Source organism: Callithrix jacchus, chromosome 13 (assembly GCF_049354715.1).
Source record: "Callithrix jacchus isolate 240 chromosome 13, calJac240_pri, whole genome shotgun sequence".
Taxonomy (NCBI): Eukaryota; Metazoa; Chordata; class Mammalia; order Primates; family Cebidae; genus Callithrix; species Callithrix jacchus.
The window spans coordinates 110,137,247-110,152,902 of NC_133514.1; the positions used below are offsets into that span (position 1 = coordinate 110,137,247).

Here is a 15,656-nt window from a genome sequence, read left to right on the forward strand (position 1 = left end):
AGGTCATGATAGAATTTTCGTTTCCATGTGATTGAAGAGCTACCGAACAGCTGTGGAAGAATACAGCCAATGTCCTGAATAATACATGGCACCTACAGAGTAAAAAAACAGTTTATACCTGAAAACTTGTCCTGAAAATTGGAGTGATCTTTGGGAATTCCCAAGGCATAGAAATCACTAGAAACAAGCTGTTTACTGAGTAAACCTTTCACTGTGTTTGTGAAAGAGTGGTTAGGATTTTATTCTCCTGAGAGAGGAAATGTTCCCTCCATCTTGCAGAAACAGCACTTTCAGATAATTTATGTGACCACCACTTAGAGGAAGCAGAAAATAAATGTAGAGGCTGAGAATGCAGGAGATGAGGATATTTAGAAGTACTTCAAGCAAAAAACGAAAATTGGAAAAGGAATGTTGAGTCTTTTGAAGATGATTTGCAATGTATATTTTTATTTTCTTTTTCCTTAAGGAATAATAATTCTTTGCAAAAAGCTGACTAATAAATGTGAAACTAAAGAAAGAGAGCATACTTCCTAAACCTCATCAGATCATGGTTTGAAGAATATGATGCAGAAAGTGAAATAAACCAAAGAACTAGGATCAATCCTCAGATCAAGAACAGTACAGGACAATTCCTGGTCCCCACATTCACCATAAGGGATACAAATAAACATTTTAGTGTGAGGAATTCCATTTCCAAGTTCAATTGGTTATTCAATATATTATGTGCATTTAAATAAAATTCTTCTATATACAATATAACAACAGTTCATTCAAGGATAGAGCATTTGTTACATTTCAGCGTTCACTGTGAATAGTGCATGTGATGTGACAATTTTTGGAAATTCAGAAGAAAAAAAACCTGAGGTTTTCTGTGTCTCTTGCAGAAAATGTGTTTAAATTCTGGTGAGTATCAGGGTAATCTTGGAGCAGGAAACCAGACAATAAATTTAAAGATAGGTATTCAATAAAACTTTTTCGTAAGTTTTACAAATTTTATTTCAATGTTAACTGAACAGGAGACTATTTGTTTATAACTTTTTAATGTTCGTTTTTTAGCAAATGTCATTTACAATGAGAAAATCCAGCATTTGAAATATAAAAGAGTGATTTTCCATTGATAGTAGAATTCTTTGCAAAGGTCAAGACTACACTATTAGTACACTTTTCTTCCCAATGATGTTACACATTTCTTCGGCCACCTGAAGTTTAATCCTTGTGATTATTTTTCAATTCCTTGTCACCACAACTTTTCCTTTATATATTATTCCATTTTAATTTCTTGGTGATTTTAATATTATCTCTCCTTCATGACTATATCTTGCTATATATTAAAGGAAAGGCATGGCTTTCAAATTTCTCCAAATCTTATGTCTAAACTATTTATACAACGTATGTCAAAACTCCAATACTAATTCTGTGTGTAATGTGACAAAGTACATATGTACTTTACTTATATGCCGTTATATATTTATAACTATAAAGTCAAAAATCATGTTTGATAATGGTTTTAAATACTTTTCATTGATAAAATTGCACATGCATAAATAAATGACTCTGCATACTCTAAATTCCAGGATAATTGTTTATTTGGATGTTTTTAATAGTCCTGTTCTACTCAGAAAATAGAGGATAATTTAAAAAGCAAGTTCACACTTAAAATGACTGCAATAAAAAGTCAAAAATAGTTAATCAAATAATTGTCTTAAGAACAGTCGTATTTTCTTTTGAACACTATAAACTACCTATTTCATAATTTGTTTTAATTTTCTTTTGCTTTTCTCTTAAAAATACTGAGAAGTAGAACACAGTATTACTCAAACTTGGGATATCTTTAATCACTGTTGAATTCATATATATAACATGGTGAAAATAACAGAATATTAATAAAGTTTAGGGTTTTAAAATAACTAATTACAAAAATTGTAATCCACCTTATTATGAAATTCCTTTTGTCAGACCTTCCTTGAAAAATTGAAAAAAATTAGACAAAAAAAAATGTTTGCAGGTACATTCATCCAATATAGTCTGATATACTAATGTAGACAGTCTAACTGCTTTTAAAATATAATATAATAATTATTTTATATGTCTTTTGAAGAGAATGCATTTATTTAGAACCTCTGCATCCCTTTAATTAATCTGAAATTGAAGAATTCTCTTTTGCTATGGTGTATGGTAAAGACAAAAATATTTATTCATGTAAGGTAATTTTTAAAATTCTGTTCTTAAAATTAGTATATCTTTTTGGCTGTTGAGAACGACAACAGCCAAAATTGATAATTTATAAACTGTCTTTTAAAAAATAATTTTGAAATAAGTTAAATAATTTTTTTTCTTAATTTGTCTCTGTGAAACTATTAATGAAAAGGTAATGAATTCAAGTCAGAATAGTTTTGCCAATTGGAGATCCTACTGAAAATTGCAAGAAGTGATTATAATCAATGTCTATTATGGGAAATTTGAGACATTTCTTTCATTATGACTTAGGTTTTCTCCAAAAGCAAACTCTAGACATGGATGTGGGAACAATTAGGACATTTGGGATGTAATCTCTGAATGCAGCAAGTGAAGAGGTGAGAGAGTGTGACAGAGCAGGAGCGACCCATACAGAGTAGTTATTTAGCTAGTTATCACTGAGCCGCTACTGTGCACTGTGACAAATCTTCCCCCAGATGAAACTCACAATTGTTTTTCCACAGCACAGAGGCTGCAAATTTATCCACGACATCTTGTCCCTCATTGGTTGAGGTTAACTTCAAGGATATTAACTTTCTCTATTTAATAACTGTTGAGAAAGCTGCTTGGACATCAGAGAAAACTGTGTTGCCAAAAACCCAAGTGATCCAGAAAGCAGCAATGTGGGAGGCAGCCAGTGTGTGCAAAGAAGGTCCCCTCCAGCTAACCTGAAGTCTAAGCTGGCCCACAAGATATAGAACTGGTGCAAAAGGAATCTGTTGTAGTGTTACAGTTAATACTAGGCTTAACATAAGGAAAAGGCTACTCAGAAAAAAAAAAATGTAGTGTTTTTTTTTTTTTTTTTTTTTTTTGAGATGGAGTCTTGCTCTGTCTGCCAGGCTGGATTGGAGTGGCACCATCTTGGCTCCCTACAACCTCTGCCTTTTAGGTTCAAGTGATTATCCTGCTTCAGCCTCCTGAGTACCCAGGACTATAGGCAAGTGCCACTACGCCTGGCCAGTATTTTGTATTTTTAGTAGTGTCAGGGTTTCACTATGTTAGCCAGGCAGGTCTTGAACTCCTGACCTCATGATCTATCCTCCTTGGCTTCCCAAAGTGCTGGGATTACAGGCATCACCATGCCGGGCCATAGATTTTAATACATACTTCTTTGGGAGTATTTTTAAAAAATAATTCCTTATTAAAACTACATACTTTCTGCATGACTTATATTCTTACATATTTTACTTGTAAAGTTTTGCAGTATATATTGTGAGCTTAGAGTGTCATTATTTTTTTATTTTAATGGTTACCCTTAAGTTTTTAGCATAAATTCTTCATCATGAATTTTTTTTTTCCAAATCCGAAACTTATCTTCTCCTGATGGTAACAAGTATTGTATCATATGATTGCCCACTGCATACTGCTTATTTGTTATAATTGGAAAGTTTAATTTTATATTTTCAATAGTTATTATGATCATATTAGTCATTGTTTATTCTGTTAAAAAATGTGTTAAAACACAGCAGCTTCAAACATTTGTTGTATCACAGTTTCTGTGAGTGAAGAATGTACATGTGGCTTAGCTGGGTGTCTCTTGCTCAGGAAATTGCAAGCTGCTGTTCATGGCTCTGGCTTCGTCAGTAATCTCAGTTGAGACTCATCTGCTTCCAAGCTCACTCACATGTCTCTTGACAGGCCCTGGTCCCTTGACACACGGGCTGTCCATAGGGTGCCTGAGAACATAGTAGCTGGCTTTCTCCAGGGTGAGATCCCACAGAGAACAAGAGAGAGAAGATGTCTAAGTCTGTAGCCACAGCTGTTTTTGCGAGCGAATCTCTGGAGCGACATTCTATCACTTCAGTCATTTTTTCTTAGAAATAAAAGTTCAGCCCACACTCAAAGGAAGGGAATAACAATAAGGTATAAATACTAAGAGGAAAGGATTACTGTGGGTCATGATAGAGATTGGCTACCAATAATTGTAACTTAGTATCAGTCAAATTTTAATTTCATTGGCTCACAAATTTACAGATTTTCCTTGAATTGTTACCTTTTATCTAATCATACTTTCTTAGTGTATTTAGGCTGGTACCACAAAATACCATAAGCTGGATAATTTAAAAACAAAGGAAATTTATTTCTGCTTAGTACTGGGGGCTAGAAATTCCAAGATTAAAGACACCTGAAGATTGAGTGTCTGGTTTAAAGAATGCTATCTTATTTCTGTGTCCTCACATGGGAGAAGGGACAAGGAAGGGTTCTACGGTTTATTTTGTAACGGCACTAATTCCATTCATGACAGCTCTGCCCTCATGAACTAATTACCTCTCAAAGCCCCATTTCCAAACGCTGTCACATAGGAGGTGAGGTCTCAACATAGAATTTTTTTTTTTTTTTTTTTTTTTTTTGAGATAGAGCCTCACTCTTTCGCCAGGCTGGAGTGCAGTGGTGTGAGCTCGGCTCACTGCAACCTTTCCCTCCTGGGTTCAAGGGATTCTCCTGCCTCAGCCTCCTGAGTAGCTGGGACTACAGGTGTGTGCCACCACGCCCAGCTAATTTTTGTATTTTGAGTAGACACGGGGTTTCACCATGTTGGCCAGGATGGTGTCGATTTCTTGACCTCGTGATCTGCCCACCTCAGCCACTCAAAGTGTTGGGATTACAGGTGTGAGCCACCGCACCCAGCCAGTATTTCATCTTCACATCCCTGCAAATACCTTTTTAAAATCTGTGCTATTAGTAAGAGTTTGGCTAAATTAAAATCATTTTCTCTTTCAAATAGTATTCTATAAAAAATGTTGATGTTAATCTTTGTTTAGGTATTTTGCATTTTCTCTGATCATTACAAAACATTTTAATTATCCCTGAGAATCTCTACTTCTGTTGTGAAGTGTTTAGTTTTTCACTTATCCTTTGGCTTCCTCAATACTAGAGAGTATACTGTCAACAAGATATATAATTGTACTTGTTTTTGCAGAATATTTCAGAAATCATGACTCTTTTTTGTAGCATACTGTTTTCCTTCCATAATCTCTCACTTTGGTATAAAAATATTTATTGAGTGCTTATTATGCTACATGCATACTTTTATGTAGCAAGAGTACTGAAATGATTCCACCACTACACGTAAAGATCCCTGCCTTCTCTGTCCTTACATTATAGTTTAATTTAATTTAGTTTTAATTAAAATGTTTCTTTTGATAATATGTTTAAACATCTTAAACACACTTATAATTATTTTAGAATTGTTTTATAAAATTAATCTTATCTGGATTCACTTCATGTCCATTAAAATGCAATTGCCAGAAAGACTGATTATTTGTTTAAGGCGTTATCTTTGGTCTGTATTTGTAGTTTCTGGGGCAGTATCTGGCATATTTAGATTCACTACAAATTATTGTTAATGGATGATTGTTGCTTTGTTGGGTCTCTTCTATATTAAACTCTCCTTTTTTGTTCTGAAATTTTGGTTGGCAGGATTTTTTGGACGAAATGAATGTTTTGCTTGTTATTTTTATCTTCATGATGTGACACTTTCAAATATCCTTTCCTGACTAGTTCTTTTGTGCCTCCTTCATTTAGCATCCTGAGCTCCCTGAATATCACATCACCTCAGAGCTTTTGTGCTAAAACATGTTGGGTGTGACAGATCCAGATGCCAGCCACAGGGGGCTTGATTGGTTTCTGATGGATAAGAATGAGCTTTTGTTTTCTTTACTTATCATGATCTTGCCTTGTTATAAAACCAAATCTCAAGGGAATGAGTTAGTAGTAGTTTTCCTAGCCCCATTCCAGCCCTTGCTTCCAAGGTTTGAACTAGGTTCTAGTTGTGCTTCCTGAGAGAAACAGAGTTTACTCCATAGGACGTGAACCTCCAGCTTCTGCTGCCTGCATTTTATCCCAGAGGCCAAAGGTTTCAGCCACAGTCATAGCTCTGCATTTCTTCTACTTCCTGTATGACACATTCATTTCTCAATCTCTTTCTCCTGAGTTTACACATTTTTGTGTTTCTCCTATTTACCTATTTCATTTGTTATTGGAATCCATGTCATATAAATGGTTTGCCAAATTATGACTCAGCATATCATGATGACACATTGTGAATGTTCAAGAAATATATATCATGCGTAGTGTGTCACAAACTTGGATAACCTTAGACAGGTCACTTCTTTGAGAATAATTCTGCATTGTGCATATACTTTTTTTTTTTTTGAGACAGAGTCTTACTCTGTCACCCAAGCTGGAGTGCTGTGGTATGATCTCGGCTCACTGCAAACTCTGCCCCCTGGGCTCCAGTGATTATCATGCCTCAGCCTCCTGAGCAGTTGGAGTTACTCGCATGCGTTACCGTGCTGGGTTAATTTTTGTATTTTTAGTAGAGATGTGATTTTACCACGTTGGCCATGCTGATCTCGAACTCTTGGTCTCAAGTGATCCGTCCACCTCAGCCTCCCAAAACGCTGAGACTACAGGCATGAGCCACTATGCCTGGGCCACAGTTTATACTTTTAAATGGCTGCTAACGACACCAAGAATCTGCTTAGGGTTTTAAGTAGATGAGTGCTATGACATAAACGTTCTGTTGCTAACAGGAGAATGATTTCAAAGATGAAAAAAAGATGTAAAGAAAATGTAGAAGGACAACACAGCAGATAGCACAGAAGATGATGAAGCTTCCAAGTAAAGGGGGACTTGATAGAATGTGGATTCAAGAGGTTCAAAAAAATATAGTGAGGACTCTCAAGAGAACATTCAGGTTGATGACAATAAAAGAAAGCTTGCCATGTTTGCTTTAGTTCATGACTAACCGGGAGATAACACCAGACAATTGATGATATAGGTCTGTACACCTGGAAACTGCTTAGAAAGAGAAAACTCATGTAAAAATGAGGAAAAATGCAGAGCCCATATTATTAATAACACGTGCCATTATAGTAGAACCCTTTTTAATGTAGTCATAAATAGAGGTATTTATTCAACCTACCTGTATTAAGCATCCACCATCAGCCAGATACCTTTTAGGTGCAGGGTCTAAAGCTGGCCAAAGTGTCTGTCCTCTTAACGCTTTTATTTTAGTGGGTAAGACAGAATATAAACATATTAACCCATGCTTCAAATGCAAAACAAACGAAAAAACAAAAAACTGAATTGAGAAAAATAAAGCAAGGAGGATGGATGCCATCTCAAGACTTGCAGTTTTAAACAGAGTGGTCGAGGAGAAGCTCATTAATGAAGTACCATTTGAGACTTCATGGAAATAAGATTCATGGTGAAAAAATGTCCTGGTAGAACTTATCTTCTGACAATAACTAACTAACAGAGATAAAATAAATAATGATATTAGGCAAGCAGTGGTGTGAAGGAATGAGAAGAATCAATGGGAAGGAAGAAAATCGTTTAAAAGGCATCTAATGCTTTACTTAAATATAGCTTTTTTATAATTAAGTTTTACTTAATTAGATCTTAGAGCCAAATTTCATAGAATTGTGATATTTTGAGGCCAAACTGTAGTGGATATGTAATACAGTTTTCTAGAAACAGTAAATAAAAATTGTTTTGAGGTTAGCCAGATATTAAATATATTAAAAAGCTATAGTATTGAAAAGGTGTGACATTGAAATAAGAAAAAGCACAAATAAATAAACCTATAAAGAGAAGTTAACTATGTGATAAATAAGGTATGTAAAATCACTGATTAAAAGATAGTTGATAAATTGCATTAACATAATCATTTATTCACTGAAAAATCATAACAGAGCCTATACTACATGATTCACAAATATTTACAACTTTAATTTCAGATGGTTAGAAAAATGTACTGAGATGATATTATAATAAAAATATTATGCACAATTATTAAAATAAGTTAATAATCTCCAGAAATTTTGGAAATTAAAAGGAGATGAATAACTGATTTGCTGATTCCGCTCACTAGTGAAATTTGAGCAGTCCTGTAAGAACAGAACTAGATAAGAGACATAGCAAGGTTGTTCAAGTCACCAATTATCAGAAAAAAACATAAATAGTGAAATATGCCTCTAAGGTAGGATATGATGAAGCTGAAATTGAAGAATTTTTTGGAAGTCCATATAAGAAACATGTAGAAACATAAAATACATATATAATCACTAGAATTTTTCCAGAAAAAAAATAAATTCTGCTAAGTTATGCAATTATAGTTGCTTTAACCATGCTGGAGATTGCAGAATTATTTTATTCAGAAACGTGAATAGTGAGGCTCAAAATTCCGGTACATGAATCATAACAGCACTAGATAGAAATAAAGTACTGAAAACAAACATAAGTTCTGAAGTTCAAATTGGCTAATTGAGGGATTAAAGCCTCCCAATCTCAAGGTTACCCTCAGCTCCAAGAATGCTGACAGGTTCCCGAATTCCCTGTGGAAAGTCAACAGCCAGAGGGAAAAGCTACACCAGTGACTGATATCTGGAGGCCTCCATGAACTCTTCAAGCCCATACATTAAATTAAGTGTTGAAAAAAGATCCATGAGAAAGTACAGTGTTTTGAAATTTCAAGAGACCTGAGATAAAGACTAAATCTTAAAAGCTACCAGATTAAAATACATGCTACACACAAATCACAATTACAGATCAGATAACTTGCTGCCACACAAGAACATGGATGGAAGCCTGAAGCCATTAGACAAATTCCTTTATAATCTGAGGGGAGATGATTTCACTTCCACATTATATATGCAAATCACTATTGACATATTAGAATAAAGACACTTTTAAATTGAAAATCTCTCAAAAAATTACTTTGTATGACCACATTATCAGAAAGCCAGTGGAAGTTGTGTGTGGCAAAATGGAAGGGAAGAATACATCAATAAAGAACAAAGACAATGTGGTAGATTATCGTGCCTTTAGGAGGATTATTCTTTATCTTCCTTTTCTTGGAAGGCTCTCAAAACTTGCCCAGGTGAATGGCATCTGAGTGGAAGTGAAGAGTGTCACTTCCAGAGGAAGATTGTAAATCACCTTTAGTGCATTTAGTTAGTGCTGAAGTTTATTTGGAATGAAAGATTCAAATTCTGCTCTTAAGTAATTCCTATTATTGTAAAAATTAGTTTTGAAAAAGTAAGGACAAAACATTTTTAAACTATATGATTCCATAACAAAAGTGTTTATTATAGAGGACACTGAAGATATGGCAGGTAATTAGCCTAATTAGAGATTCTCATATTATTGTGGTTTGGCCTTTCTTCTACCTCCACTAAGTCACTTTCTAAAATGTGGAATTAACATAAAAGTGTTTCTATTTTACATCAGCTTCACAAAACATGTTTAGTTACAGATTCTTATTATATGGCAGTGGTAATTTTGAAATTTGATTATTGATTCACACAAGGACAAATTTTATTTTAGGTTATTTTGGATATGTACATGGATTCCAGAAATACAGATTTTTTCATTGTTTATTCTGTACCTAATTATTTTTTACTTCAAAAGTAGTTCTTTTATAATAAGTCAGCCTTAGATACTGTTTTGAGTCAGGAGAAATCAAGCTGTATTCATTCTCCTTACTCATAAACCGTTTACTGCACATCAGAAATGGTTTATCGTATGTATATTTTATTTCTAGATGTGAAGCATGTGGAATTACTTTTGAATTTTCTTTCCCTACAGGTAAAACTGAGAAATCCATTCACCTTAAAAAATATTTAAACTATTATAGAATAATTAGAAGGGAGGAAGGAAATTTACAGTGTTTTATTGTAAAGAATGTTAGAATTCAGATGAAAAATTTCCTGATGTCATAGCATTTTCTATGTATTTTATATGTCCCTTCAGTTATATATGTCCTTTCAATTTTATATGTACCATTTCATTTTATTAAGTTTTGTTTAGTTTTTCAAAACTTCATTGCCTTTTTAACCCCATTCCCCCCTACTTTAAGCCACCAGCAAACTGCTATCCTCTAGTACAAATCACTTGGATGCCAATTATCCAAAAAAAATTTTATCTAAACAATTCTATTTCATGTTTTTAAAAATCTTGTATTATATTTAGGCATTTGTCTTTAGTTAGATATCTTAAATTTTCAAAAGATATTTTTATGAATATTATTTTTAAATTTGCCAAATGGTACTAGAAACAAGTTGAAAAACGGCACTCAAAATAACCTGATTTGTTTTTAGAATTTATTTTTATAACTGTTTGTTACCCATAATAGTTAAGTAGGAAGTGGGAAGTAAATTTTGTAAAAGATGATTCTTCTTACATTTTAATGAGGGTGAGTTTTAACATGGTTGTTATGCTTGAAAGTGGTAAAATTTTGTGACTAGAAATGTTTCTTTGCTTATAAACATGTTTTTGAAAAGTACAGCTATAAACATATTTACGTTTTGTCAAGCACACAGTTGCATTGCAAACTAGAGTTAAATAGTGCTACATACTAAAGTTGTAAATATGTTTTGGACAACACCAAAAAATTCTACAGTGTTTTGAAAAAAAAAAGTGTGGATTAAAACCCATTAAAAAAACCCATAAGCATATATAGATAAGTATTACATATATACATGGACATATACATGTACACAAATACATGTGTCTATGACTCATCAGAATGTGGTTGATGCAGCTGTAAACCAATAGAATAAGAGGGAGCCCAAGAATGTGTCATTTCCTCAATTAGTATAAATACCTGACCTGCCAGAAAACAACAAGCTCTGACTCTGCATCATTTAGTAATATGGTGAATAATAGTGGTAAAAGTAGGCATCCTTGTCACGTTCAAGATCCTTTGGTGATTAATTGGAGGAATTTTGATCATATGACTTCATGAACTTTTCTAATTTGGGTTATATATATATATATATATATATATATATATATTTAATATATAACAGGAAGAAATATTCTAAAAATTCAATGGAGGTGTAATTGTATGAGCAAAGTGGATATTGAGCTACATAATATACAAAAAAATAAAGCCAAATATCTGACAACTGTGAAACATTCTAGTCAAGTTTCTTAATCCATTTAACTACATTCCTAGATGTTGTGTTCTTTACCACAGTTTAGCTTCCAAAGTTATAAAGCAAAACAAAACAAATACAATAATGCATAATTCAAGAACGGGACACAGTCTGAGAAATACGTCATCAAGCAATTTCATTATTGTATAGACATCGTAGAGTATACTTAACACAAACCTAGATGGTGTAGCCTACTACACAACTAGCCTATTCCTCTTAGGCTGAAAACCTGTACGGCATGTTACTCCATGGAACGCTGTAGGTAATTGCAACACGATGGTAAGTATTTGCATATCTAAACATATGTAAACCCACAAAAGGGACAGTAGAAGTATGAATAAAAAAATTAAAAAATGGCACTCTTCCATAAGGCCATTACCATGAATGAAGATTGCGGGACTGGAAACTGCTTTGGGTGTCGGTGAGTGGTGAGTGACTGTGAAGGCCTAGGACATCATTGTAACTACTATAGACTTTATAAACATTTGATAAGGTTTGGCTCTGTGTTCCCCTGTAGATCTCATCTCAAATTGTAATCACCATATGTCAAGAGAGGGACCTAGTGGGAAGCGGTTGGATTATGCCAGTGGTTTCCATTATGCTGTTCTCCTGATAGTGAGTGAGTTCTCACAAGATTTGATTATTTTTAAAAATGTTTGGCAGTTCCCCAGTGCGCGATCTCTCTCTCTCTTTCTCTCTCTCTCTCTCCTGCTGCCTTGTGAAGATGTCTGCTTTCCCTTTGCCTTCTGCCATAATTGTAAGTTTCCTAAGACCTCCCAGCCATGCAGAATTGTGAGTCAATCAAATCTGTTTTGTTTATAAATTACCCAGTCACAGGTAGTATCGTTATAGCAGTCTGAGAATGGACTAATACAACACTGTGCACTTAGGCTACACTAAATGTATAATAAGATATTTTTTATTTCTTCAATAACAAATTTGGCTTAGCTTACTGGAATGTTTTTATTTTAAAGCTTTTTCTAACTATTCTACTCTTTTCTAGTAAAATAGTTTAAAACATAAACAGCTTGTAGAGCTGTAGAAAAATATTACCTTACAAAAAAATGAATATTAAAAAATATTTTATTGAAGTTGAATACAACTTTGAAGGACAAAAAAAGTGGCAAGTCACAAATAGTTTCAGGAGGTAATGGACTGAAAAACAAGAGGTCACGAACCAAAGCTAAAGCTAAGAAAAGATACTGTGCCAAGGGAGTTCATGAAAAATGTCTTCAGGCAAAGGTTGATTAGTGTATGGAACAACAAGCAATTAGAAACAAAGGGTATCATTAAACAATCTGATCACTGCTCCTTAAATGGATGGGTATCACTGGACAGCCAAGTTTTTAATCCTCAGACTCTCACGCATAAGAAGAAAGGCAAAAAGAAGAGATATATTTAAGTTAAAATAACATAGTACACTCTTCAAGTGAGAGATTGAATTTATCTTGCAAGAAGGCATGTGAGTTATGGTTCAGTATGTAGAGAACAGCAATTATAGAATAATAAAATGTGATTGTGATCAATAATCATTTTAAGATAAAAGCACCAACAAAATCAAGTATGTAAAGAGTCGAGCTTGAACAGCTGTAAAGGATGCCATGAAAAATACTCTAAGACTTTGGCATCCTGGACAAACCCATCAGCTCCCTGCAAGAACCAGCATTTCACCATTCATTTGCTTTTTTTTTTTAAATTGGCAAATAAAATTGTATTTATTTACTGTGTATAATTTTATTTTGTCATGCCACAATGTATACATATATCAAAACACCATTAATTTTACATTTAAATTAAGATGACTTTACCATAGTCAAAAACTGCTTTACACATGACTTCACAGGAACATTACCTCTAAATAATGCTACAAATTCCAAGAAAAGAGTACAGTCATGAGGAAAACAAATATGAGGAACAGGTTGTAAAGGGATGTTTTGAATTTAAAGCATTAACTATGTGTCAGATATTGAACTTCTGTAGGGAAGCTTGGGTGGTCAGGGAGAGTGGAATAAATGTTTGAAACATGATTGAAAGACCTACAAGAGTCAGGAATTGTAATGACAGCAATTTCACAGTTCAGCATAAGGTTGTCTTTGAAAAGGATTTTCTTTTTATTTATTTTTTATTATACTTTAAATTCTGGGGTACAGGTGCAGAAAATGCAGGTTTGTTGCATAGGTATACACGTGCCATGGTGGTTTGCTGCATCCGTCACCCCGTCATCTATATTAGGTATTTCTCCTAATGCTATCCCTCCCCTAGTCCCCCAACCTGCAACAGGCCATGGGTGTGTGACATTCCCCTCCCTGTGTCTATGTGTCCTCATCGTTCAACTCCTACTTCTGAGTGAAAACATGTGGTGTTTGGTTTTCTGTTCTTGTATTAGTTTGCTGAGAATATTGGTTTCCAGCTTTATCCATGTCCCTGCAAAGGACATGAACTCATCTGATGGCTGCATAGTATTTCATGGTGTATATGTGCCACATTGTCTTTATCCAGTCTATCATTGATGGACATTTGGGTTGTTTCCAAGTGAAAAGAACTTTCTAAGTTTAAAATCTTCGAAGGTTCTCATCAAAATACTATAAAATCTTTGTAAAGTGACTCCGTTTCTCCTGATCCTTAAAATCTCAGAACAGGGTGATGAAAAAAATGTGTTAGGTAAGTCAGAAGACAGTGCTTTCTAAGAATCTTGTGATTCGCTTTCTTGTGAATCCTGTAATATCATGAAACACATGGATGCATTCAGAACACTGAAGTGTGGCAATTTTGACACATTACACTCACTCTTCCAGACAATTGAAGTTACACGGGCTTGACTAGGCTTCAGCAACCAAATGCCCAGGATAAATTCAGGTGTTGGGGTAAGAGTAACTCCAAAGCTTTGATGTGTTTATTAGGTATGATTTCATAGATAGTTTTCCAGAGCTATGGGAAAAAAATGTTGAGAATTATGAAAATTCCTTGCGAGACAATTGAGCAGAAACCACATACAAAATACCAGAGATAGAGTGGTTGAAAGAGGAGGGGTGATGGTGCCTGGGGCTACACTCTGAGATAATTAAAAGACAATATGACATCATTTGATAACGAGAGTACCACTTTAGTTCCAAATAACAATCCCAAACCAAGACGTGATGGACAGACAGGAAAGACTTGCAAACCATGGGAAATGAAATTCTATTGGATGTAGCTCTTCTAATGAAAAGTTTCTTCAAAAATGATTTTTGCTTAATGTATACTCAGTTATTACATAATAATTAGTGCATACGCACTATGGACCAGGTTCTCATGAGTGTATCAGGGAAATCATGCCTCATGGATGATCACGAGTGAGTAATGCCAATGATATCTCCAAGCAGGTTAATGCAGTTTAAAGCAGTGGCAGTTTCAATGCCAAAGGGCAACTGGTGAGCATTACATTATTGTTTTCTGTTTATTGCTACTTTTGCGACTAACATGCTTGGAAGTTTGGTCAATTTATTTTCAGCTTTGGGCATTCCAGTTCTAAGAAGAGTAATGGCAAGCTACTGTTAGGATGCTGTCCATCTGAAAATGAACATGTGAAGGAAGTAAAAACAACTATTTATAAAAGCGAGACAATAATGAACCCCATTGATTGAGGAATGTCCACATGTGGGTAAGCAGTGTTGATTTGGTGTCACTTCAGAGAGCAGTCGAACGAATTCAGGAAGAAGTTATAGGAAAGCATATTTTACATGAAAGTATTTTCTAACAATTGGTGTTGACTAAAAAAGAATATTACAAAATTATTTGAATGAAAGGAATTGTATACTGGTGTTAGGGTCTAAATCCATTCATAAGAAGGCTTTCCATTGAAGAGGTTAAGAGTATGTGTTAAAGTCAGACCTTGGCTTAAATGCCAAACTTACTACCTATTAGCTTTCTCATCTTGGGCAATTTATTACTCTCTCTAAGCCTGAGTTCAGTCATCTGTACAGCAAGGACAACAATGTCTGCTTGAGGAATTATGTGGATGGTTAAATAACATAAGATAGCAAGAGAGTTTAGAGCAGTTTCTGGTTGTGAAAAGATTTCTTATTCTACCCTTTTTAGCATTAAAATGATAACTAACGTATAAACATATATTAAGGGATTATCCTGATTTCAGTAACTATAACTCTCATTATGCATAACCTATAGCTACATATTTCTTATTTGTTAAGGATAATATTAAAGAAATAAATTTTAGATTATTCACTTTAAAATTCTGGAAAAAGACTGATTCCAAATAATGAAATTCATAAAAAATATGAAAATATTCAGGTTTATATCTTTCTAGGAATTCCTACTCAGAATATGATTGTTAGGTAATGATGAATTAAGTAATACTTTATATCAAAAAAATATTATTAGAGAAATACTGGAAAGATATTAGTTATAATTCAGGTACAAACCCATAAGACAGACAAAATGTAAGTTAGATAAATGAATAAACTGGTATGGAAAAAAATC

The 15,656-nt window shown here is 34.0% G+C and overlaps 1 long non-coding RNA gene across 1 annotated transcript in view; it reads right to left on the reverse strand.

Annotated features, from left to right (window-relative positions):
- Positions 1–12,894: 12,894 nt before the first annotated feature.
- The window catches only part of LOC108587903 (uncharacterized), a 44,811-nt gene continuing 42,049 nt past the window's right edge, over positions 12,895–15,656 (reverse strand). The window contains exon 4 of the long non-coding RNA XR_001906678.4: positions 12,895–14,108. This is a non-coding gene — a long non-coding RNA (uncharacterized LOC108587903). The remainder of the gene's footprint in view (positions 14,109–15,656) is intronic.